Genomic DNA, 10,413 nt, shown 5'->3' with positions numbered 1-10,413 from the left:
AATTTAGTAATAGGTGAAAAACCATCCTTACAAAGGTGTTAATCAGAGACTTGGCTTTGTGGACACTTTTCAGAGAACAAATTTGTTAGCATAAAAATAAAGCCAGAAAATAAAGAGCTGTTTAATCACTCAATTGGATTTTTTTGCCAGCATATTTCTTTTTCTCTGCAACCCACTGCTAAATTGTGCTTCCTAGCTGTTTTTATAAAATCACTGAATCAAATCTAACTCTGATTACATTAGAGAAGGCCAAGTACCCTACACCATAACAGGGGGTTTGAAATTTTGACTTGTCTACTTAAAGATTACCAAAATCTGATAACAAGGTCAATTAGGTCCCTGGGTGGGATTGAACCACCAACCTTTCGGTTAATAGACGTACATACTAACTGATTGCACCACAGAGACACTTTGCAAAAGTCCATACTGACATAGGCTAATAAGCATTCATCTAAAACGTTTCCTAGCAAAACTTTAAAAAGTCAATAATCTGGAGAGTTTTTGTAAGATGTTTCTTCTATCAACCAACGAAGAAACACATTGGTACTTTCCCATGATGAGTGAGTGCTTCAGGATCTCTTGCACTTACATGTGCAGCAGAGTACAGCAATGGAAGCATGCTGGACCCATAACCCAGAGGTAGGCAGATTGAAACTATCCTCTGCTGTATGCTTTTTTTTTTGTTAATTAAAGTAATCCAAAACTGGGATTGATATTTTGGCTCTTTTATTTTTACTTAAAGTACAATAACTTTTACCATTTTAATTTGTTTTAATAGTATATTGACAGTATTGTTTTCTTTCAAAAATCCACTTCATTTTCTTTACCCTATTATTAAAATGGTAATTGACAAAAACAAACTACATTGTCACCAGAAGAGCAATACAAAATGTACAAGTGATATATTAAAATCATCTTTCCAGCTTGAATTTCAATGATGCATTGGGGCAACGATTTTGTGAGAAACATCTTCACCCTTAAATAAAGATTTTCTTAATTCCTTACCTGTGTGCTAATTAGATATCACCTTGTTTTCACATTAAACAGACTTCCACATGAGAAAGCAGCAAGGATGCAGTGGCGTTAATGTTTCCTGGTGTCAACCTGTATTATTTCAGTAGACATTGAAATGAGGATGCATCTTGCTGCCTTTCCAATGAAGCAAGTTTAATTTAGTAATAAGTGAAAAACCATCCCTACAAAGGTGTTAATCAGAGACTTGGCTTTGTGGACACTTTTCAGAGAACAAATTTGTTAGCATAAAAATAAAGCCAGAAAATGAAGAGCTGTTTAATCACGCAATTTGATTTTTTTGCCAGCATATTTCTTTTTCTCTGCAACCCACTGCTAAATTGTGCTTCCTAGATGTTTTTATAAAATCACTGAATCAAATCTAACTCTGATTACATCAGAGAAGGCCAGGTACCCTACACCATAACAGGGGGTATGAAATTTGACTTGTCTACTTAAAGATCACCAAAATCTGATAACAAGGTCAATTACGTCCCTGGGTGGGATTGAACCACCAACCTTTTGGTTAATAGCCGTACACACTAACTGATTGCGCCACAGAGACACTTTGCAAAAGTTCATACTGACAAATGCTAATAAGCATTCATCTAAAACATTTCCTAGAAAAACTTAAAAAAGTCAATAATCTGGAGAGTTTTTGTAAGATGTTTCTTCTATCAACCAATGAAGAAACACATTGGTACTTTCCCATGATGAGTGAGTGCTTCAGGATCTCTTGCACTTACATGTGCAGCAGAGTACAGCAATGGAAGCATGCTGGGCCCATAACCCAGAGGTAGGCAGATTGAAACTATCCTCTGCTATATGCATTTTTTTGTTTGTTAATTAAAGTAATCCAAAACTGGGATTGATATTTTGGCTCTTTTATTTTTACTTAAAGTACAATAACTTTTACCATTTTAATTTGTTTTAATAGTATATTGACAGTATTGTTTTCTTTCAAAAATCCACTTAATTTTCTTTACCCTATTATTAAAATGGTAATTGACAAAAACAAACTACATTGTCACCAGAAGAGCAATACAAAATGTACAAGTGATATATTAAAATCATCTTTCCAGCTTGAATTTCAATGTTGCATTGGGTCAACAATTTTGTGAGAAACATCTTAACCCTTAAATAAAGATTTTCTTAATTCCTTACCTGTGTGCTAATTAGATATCACCTTGTTTTCACATTAAACAGACTTCCACATGAGAAAGCAGCAAGGATGCAGTGGCGTTAATGTTTCCTGGTGTCAACTTGTATTATTTCAGTAGACATTGAAATGAGGATGCATCTTGCTGCCTTTCCAATGAAGCAAGTTTAATTTAGTAATAGGTGAAAAACCATCCTTACAAAGGTGTTAATCAGAGACTTGGCTTTGTGGATACTTTTCAGAGAACAAATTTGTTAGCATAAAAATAAAGCCAGAAAATGAAGAGCTGTTTAACCACTCGATTGGATTTTTCTGCCAGCATATTTTTTTTCTCTGCAACCCACTGCTAAATTGTGCTTCCTAGCTGTTTTTTATTAAATCACTGAATCAAATCTAACTCTGATTACATCAGAGAAGGCCATGTACCCTACACCATAAGAGGAGGTTTGAAATTTTGACTTGTCTACTTAAATATCACCAAAATCTGATCACAAGGTTAATTACGTCCCTGGGTGGGATTGAACCACCAACCTTTTGGTTAACAGCCAAACACACTAACCGATTGCGCCACAGAGACACTTTGCAAAAGTCCATACTGACAAAGGCTAATAAGCATTCATCTAAAACGTTTCCTAGAAAAACTTTAAAAAGTCAAGAATCTGGAGAGTTTTTGTAAGATGTTTCTTCCATCAACCAACGAAGAAACACATTGGTACTTTCCCATGATGAGTGAGTGCTTCAGGATCTCTTGCACTTACATGTGCAGCAGAGTACTGCAATGGAAGCATGCTGGGCCCATAACCCAGAGGTAGGCAGATTGAAACTATCCTCTGCTATATGCATTTTTTTTGTTAATTAAAGTAATCCAAAACTGGGATTGATATTTTGTCTCTTTTATTTTTACTTAAAGTACAATAACTTTTACCATTTTAATTTGTTTTAATAGTATATTGACAGTATTGTTTTCTTTCAAAAATCCACTTCATTTTCTTTACCCTATTATTAAAATGGTAATTGACAAAAACAAACTACATTGTCACCAGAAGAGCAATACAAAATGTACAAGTGATATATTAAAATCATCTTTCCAGCTTGAATTTCAATGATGCATTGGGTCAACAATTTTGTGAGAAACATCTTCACCCTTAAATAAAGATTTTCTTAATTCCTTACCTGTGTGCTAATTAGATATCACCTTGTTTTCACATTAAACAGACTTCCACATGAGAAAGCAGCAAGGATGCAGTGGCGTTAATGTTTCCTGGTGTCAACCTGTATTATTTCAGTAGACATTGAAATGAGGATACATCTTGCTGCCTTTCCAATGAAGCAAGTTTAATTTAGTAATAGGTGAAAAACCATCCCTACAAAGGTGTTAATCAGAGACTTGGCTTTGTGGACACTTTTCAGAGAACAAATTTGTTAGCAATAAAATAAAGCCAGAAAATGAAGAGCTGTTTAATCACGCAATTTGATTTTTTTGCCAGCATAATTCTTTTTCTCTGCAACCCACTGCTAAATTGTGCTTCCTAGATGTTTTTATAAAATCACTGAATCAAATCTAACTCTGATTACATCAGAGAAGGCCAGGTACCCTACACCATAACAGGGGGTATGAAATTTGACTTGTCTACTTAAAGATCACCAAAATCTGATAACAAGGTCAATTACGTCCCTGGGTGGGATTGAACCACCAACCTTTTGGTTAATAGCCGTACACACTAACTGATTGCGCCACAGAGACACTTTGCAAAAGTTCATACTGACAAATGCTAATAAGCATTCATCTAAAACGTTTCCTAGAAAAACTTAAAAAAGTCAATAATCTGGAGAGTTTTTGTAAGATGTTTCTTCCATCAACCAACGAATAAACACATTGGTACTTTCCCATGATGAGTGAGTGCTTCAGGATCTCTTGCACTTACATGGGCAGCAGAGTACTGCAATGGAAGCATGCTGGACCCATAACCCAGAGATAGGCAGATTGAAACTATCCTTTGCTATATGCATTTTTTTTGTTAATTTAAGTAATCAAAACTGGGATTGATATTTTTGCTCTTTTATTTTTACTTAAAGTACAATAACTTTTACCATTTTAATTTGTTTTAATAGTATATTGACAGTATTGTTTTCTTTCAAAAATCCACTTCATTTTCTTTACCCTATTATTAAAATGGTAATTGACAAAAACAAACTACATTGTCACCAGAAGAGCAATACAAAATGTACAAGTGATATATTAAAATCATCTTTCCAGCTTGAATTTTCAATGATGCATTGGGGCAACGATTTTGTGAGAAACATCTTCACCCTTAAATAAAGATTTTCTTAATTCCTTACCTGTGTGCTAATTAGATATCACCTTGTTTTCATATTAAACAGACTTCCACATGAGAAAGCAGCAAGGATGCAGTGGCGTTAATGTTTCCTGGTGTCAACCTGTATTATTTCAGTAGACATTGAAATGAGGATGCATCTTGCTGCCTTTCCAATGAAGCAAGTTTAATTTAGTAATAGGTGAAAAACCATCCTTACAAAGGTGTTAATCAGAGACTTGGCTTTGTGGACACTTTTCAGAGAACAAATTTGTTAGCATAAAAATAAAGCCAGAAAATAAAGAGCTGTTTAATCACTCAATTGGATTTTTCTGCCAGCATATTTTTTTTCTCTGCAACCCACTGCTAAATTGTGCTTCCTAGCTGTTTTTATAAAATCACTGAATCAAATCTAACTCTGATTACATCAGAGAAGGCCAGGTACCCTACACCAGGCATTCCCAACCGCGGTCCTCAAGGCACACCAACAGTGCAGGTTTTAGTGATATCCAGGCTTCAGCACAGGTGGTTAAATCAAAAAAACTGAGGTACTAATTAAGTCACCTGTGTTCAAGCCTGGATATCACTAATACCAGGACTGTTAGTGTGCCTTGAGGACCGCGGTTGGGAAACACTGCCCTACACCATAACAGGGGGTTTGAAATTTTGACTTGTCTACTTAAAGATCACCAAAATCTGATAACAAGGTCAATTAGGTCCCTGGGTGGGATTGAACCACCAACCTTTTGGTTAATAGCCGTACATACTAACTGATTGCGCCACAGAGACACTTTGCAAAAGTCCATACTGACAAAGGCTAATAAGCATTCATCTAAAACGTTTCCTAGAAAAACTTTAAAAAGTCAATAATCTGGAGAGTTTTTGTAAGATGTTTCTTCCATCAACCAACGAAGAAACACATTGGTACTTTCCCATGATGAGTGAGTGCTTCAGGATCTCTTGAACTTACATGTGCAGCAGAGTACTGCAATGGAAGCATGCTGGGCCCATAACCCAGAGGTAGGCAGATTGAAACTATAATCTGCTATATGCATTTTTTTTTTGTTAATTAAAGTAATCCAAAACTGGGATTGATATTTTGTCTCTTTTATTTTTACTTAAAGTACAATAACTTTTACCATTTTAATTTGTTTTAATAGTATATTGACAGTATTGTTTTCTTTCAAAAATCCACTTCATTTTCTTTACCCTATTATTAAAATGGTAATTGACAAAAACAAACTACATTGTCACCAGAAGAGCAATACAAAATGTACAAGTGATATATTAAAATCATCTTTCCAGCTTGAATTTCAATGATGCATTGGGTCAACAATTTTGTGAGAAACATCTTCACCCTTAAATAAAGATTTTCTTAATTCCTTACCTGTGTGCTAATTATATATCACCTTGTTTTCACATTAAACAGACTTCCACATGAGAAAGCAGCAAGGATGCAGTGGCGTTAATGTTTCCTGGTGTCAACTTGTATTATTTTAGTAGACATTGAAATGAGGATGCATCTTGCTGCCTTTCCAATGAAGCAAGTTTAATTTAGTAATAGGTAAAAAACCATCCTTACAAAGGTGTTAATCAGAGACTTGGCTTTGTGGACACTTTTCAGAGAACAAATTTGTTAGCATAAAAATAAAGCCAGAAAATGAAGAGCTGTTTAATCACTCGATTGGATTTTTCTGCCAGCATATTTTTTTTCTCTGCAACCCACTGCTAAATTGTGCTTCCTAGCTGTTTTTTATAAAGTCACTGAATCAAATCTAACTCTGATTACATCAGAGAAGGCCATGTACCCTACACCATAAGAGGAGGTTTGAAATTTTGACTTGTCTACTTAAATATCACCAAAATCTGATCACAAGGTTAATTACATCCCTGGGGTGGATTGAACCACCAACCTTTTGGTTAATAGCCAAACACACTAACCGATTGCGCCACAGAGACACTTTGCAGAAAGTACATACTGACAAAGGCTAATAATCATACATCTAGAACGTTTCCTAGAAAAACATTCAAAAATCAATAATCTGGAGAGTTTTTGTAAGATGTTTCTTCCATCAACCAACGAATAAACACATTGGTACTTTCCCATGATGAGTGAGTGCTTCAGGATCTCTTGCACTTACATGGGCAGCAGAGTACTGCAATGGAAGCATGCTGGACCCATAACCCAGAGGTAGGCAGATTGAAACTATCCTTTGCTATATGCATTTTTTTTGTTAATTTAAGTAATCAAAACTGGGATTGATATTTTGGCTCTTTTATTTTTACTTAAAGTACAATAACTTTTACCATTTTAATTTGTTTTAATAGTATATTGACAGTATTGTTTTCTTTCAAAAATCCACTTCATTTTCTTTACCCTATTATTAAAATGGTAATTGACAAAAACAAACTACATTGTCACCAGAAGAGCAATACAAAATGTACAAGTGATATATTAAAATCATCTTTCCAGCTTGAATTTCAATGATGCATTGGGTCAACAATTTTGTGAGAAACATCTTCACCCTTAAATAAAGATTTTCTTAATTCCTTACCTGTGTGCTAATTAGATATCACCTTGTTTTCACATTAAACAGACTTCCACATGAGAAAGCAGCAAGGATGCAGTGGCGTTAATGTTTCCTGGTGTCAACCTGTATTATTTCAGTAGACATTGAAATGAGGATGCATCTTGCTGCCTTTCCAATGAAGCAAGTTTAATTTAGTAATAAGTGAAAAACCATCCCTACAAAGGTGTTAATCAGAGACTTGGCTTTGTGGACACTTTTCAGAGAACAAATTTGTTAGCATAAAAATAAAGCCAGAAAATGAAGAGCTGTTTAATCACGCAATTTGATTTTTTTGCCAGCATATTTCTTTTTCTCTGCAACCCACTGCTAAATTGTGCTTACTAGATGTTTTTATAAAATCACTGAATCAAATCTAACTCTGATTACATCAGAGAAGGCCAGGTACCCTACACCATAACAGGGGGTATGAAATTTGACTTGTCTACTTAAAGATCACCAAAATCTGATAACAAGGTCAATTAGGTCCCTGGGTGGGATTGAACCACCAACCTTTTGGTTAATAGCCGTACATACTAACTGATTGCGCCACAGAGACACTTTGCAAAAGTCCATACTGACAAAGGCTAATAAGCATTCATCTAAAACGTTTCCTAGCAAAACTTTAAAAAGTCAATAATCTGGAGAGTTTTTGTAAGATGTTTCTTCCATCAACCAACGAAGAAACACATTGGTACTTTCCCATGATGAGTGAGTGCTTCAGGATCTCTTGCACTTACATGTGCAGCAGAGTACAGCAATGGAAGCATGCTGGACCCATAACCCAGAGGTAGGCAGATTGAAACTATCCTCTGCTGTATGCTTTTTTTTTTTGTTAATTAAAGTAATCCAAAACTGGGATTGATATTTTGGCTCTTTTATTTTTACTTAAAGTACAATAACTTTTACCATTTTAATTTGTTTTAATAGTATATTGACAGTATTGTTTTCTTTCAAAAATCCACTTAATTTTCTGTACCCTATTATTAAAATGGTAATTGACAAAAACAAACTACATTGTCACCAGAAGAGCAATACAAAATGTACAAGTGATATATTAAAATCATCTTTCCAGCTTGAATTTCAATGATGCATTGGGGCAACGATTTTGTGAGAAACATCTTCACCCTTAAATAAAGATTTTCTTAATTCCTTACCTGTGTGCTAATTAGATATCACCTTGTTTTCACATTAAACAGACTTCCACATGAGAAAGCAGCAAGGATGCAGTGGCGTTAATGTTTCCTGGTGTCAACCTGTATTATTTCAGTAGACATTGAAATGAGGATGCATCTTGCTGCCTTTCCAATGAAGCAAGTTTAATTTAGTAATAGGTGAAAAACCATCCCTACAAAGGTGTTAATCAGAGACTTGGCTTTGTGGACACTTTTCAGAGAACAAATTTGTTAGCATAAAAATAAAGCCAGAAAATGAAGAGCTGTTTAATCACGCAATTTGATTTTTTTGCCAGCATATTTCTTTTTCTCTGCAACCCACTGCTAAATTCTGCTTCCTAGATGTTTTTATAAAATCACTGAATCAAATCTAACTCTGATTACATCAGAGAAGGCCAGGTACCCTACACCATAACAGGGGGTATGAAATTTGACTTGTCTACTTAAAGATCACCAAAATCTGATAACAAGGTCAATTAGGTCCCTGGGTGGGATTGAACCACCAACCTTTTGGTTAATAGCCGTACATACTAACTGATTGCGCCACAGAGACACTTTGCAAAAGTTCATACTGACAAAGGCTAATAAGCATTCATCTAAAACGTTTCCTAGAAAAACTTAAAAAAGTCAATAATCTGGAGAGTTTTTGTAAGATGTTTCTTCTATCAACCAACGAAGAAACACATTGGTACTTTCCCATGATGAGTGAGTGCTTCAGGATCTCTTGCACTTACATGTGCAGCAGAGTACTGCAATGGAAGCATGCTGGGCCCATAACCCAGAGGTAGGCAGATTGAAACTATCCTCTGCTATATGCATTTTTTTTTGTTAATTAAAGTAATCCAAAACTGGGATTGATATTTTGGCTCTTTTATTTTTACTTAAAGTACAATAACTTTTACCATTTTAATTTGTTTTAATAGTATATTGACAGTATTGTTTTCTTTCAAAAATCCACTTCATTTTCTTTACCCTATTATTAAAATGGTAATTGACAAAAACAAACTACATTGTCACCAGAAGAGCAATACAAAATGTACAAGTGATATATTAAAATCATCTTTCCAGCTTGAATTTTCAATGATGCATTGGGGCAACGATTTTGTGAGAAACATCTTCACCCTTAAATAAAGATTTTCTTAATTCCTTACCTGTGTGCTAATTAGATATCACCTTGTTTTCATATTAAACAGACTTCCACATGAGAAAGCAGCAAGGATGCAGTGGCGTTAATGTTTCCTGGTGTCAACCTGTATTATTTCAGTAGACATTGAAATGAGGATGCATCTTGCTGCCTTTCCAATGAAGCAAGTTTAATTTAGTAATAGGTGAAAAACCATCCTTACAAAGGTGTTAATCAGAGACTTGGCTTTGTGGACACTTTTCAGAGAACAAATTTGTTAGCATAAAAATAAAGCCAGAAAATAAAGAGCTGTTTAATCACTCAATTGGATTTTTTTGCCAGCATATTTCTTTTTCTCTGCAACCCACTGCTAAATTGTGCTTCCTAGCTGTTTTTATAAAATCACTGAATCAAATCTAACTCTGATTACATTAGAGAAGGCCAAGTACCCTACACCATAACAGGGGGATTGAAATTTTGACTTGTCTACTTAAAGATCACCAAAATCTGATAACAAGGTCAATTAGGTCCCTGGGTGGGATTGAACCACCAACCAATCGGTTAATAGACGTACATACTAACTGATTGCGCCACAGAGACACTTTGCAAAAGTCCATACTGACATAGGCTAATAAGCATTCATCTAAAACGTTTCCTAGCAAAACTTTAAAAAGTCAATAATCTGGAGAGTTTTTGTAAGATGTTTCTTCTATCAACCAACGAAGAAACACATTGGTACTTTCCCATGATGAGTGAGTGCTTCAGGATCTCTTGCACTTACATGTGCAGCAGAGTACTGCAATGGAAGCATGCTGGGCCCATAACCCAGAGGTATGCAGATTGAAACTATCCTCTGCTATATGCATTTTTTTGTTTGTTAATTAAAGTAATCCAAAACTGGGATTGATATTTTGGCTCTTTTATTTTTACTTAAAGTACAATAACTTTTACCATTTTAATTTGTTTTAATAGTATATTGACAGTATTGTTTTCTTTCAAAAATCCACTTAATTTTCTTTACCCTATTATTAAAATGGTAATTGACAAAAACAAACTACATTGT

At 34.8% G+C, this 10,413-nt stretch overlaps 1 non-coding gene across 1 annotated transcript; it reads right to left on the bottom strand.

The window, feature by feature from the left end:
* Window positions 1-2,673: 2,673 nt before the first annotated feature.
* On the bottom strand, window positions 2,674-2,747 carry TRNAN-GUU (transfer RNA asparagine (anticodon GUU)). The gene has a single exon. It is a non-coding gene; the product is annotated as a tRNA-Asn (tRNA).
* Window positions 2,748-10,413: the final 7,666 nt, after the last annotated feature.

This window comes from Pseudophryne corroboree, unplaced genomic scaffold (genome assembly GCF_028390025.1).
Source record: "Pseudophryne corroboree isolate aPseCor3 unplaced genomic scaffold, aPseCor3.hap2 scaffold_1009, whole genome shotgun sequence".
Classification (NCBI taxonomy): Eukaryota; Metazoa; Chordata; class Amphibia; order Anura; family Myobatrachidae; genus Pseudophryne; species Pseudophryne corroboree.
Note: the sequence above shows the minus strand (reverse complement) of the source record. Positions and strands in the feature narration are given on the sequence as shown.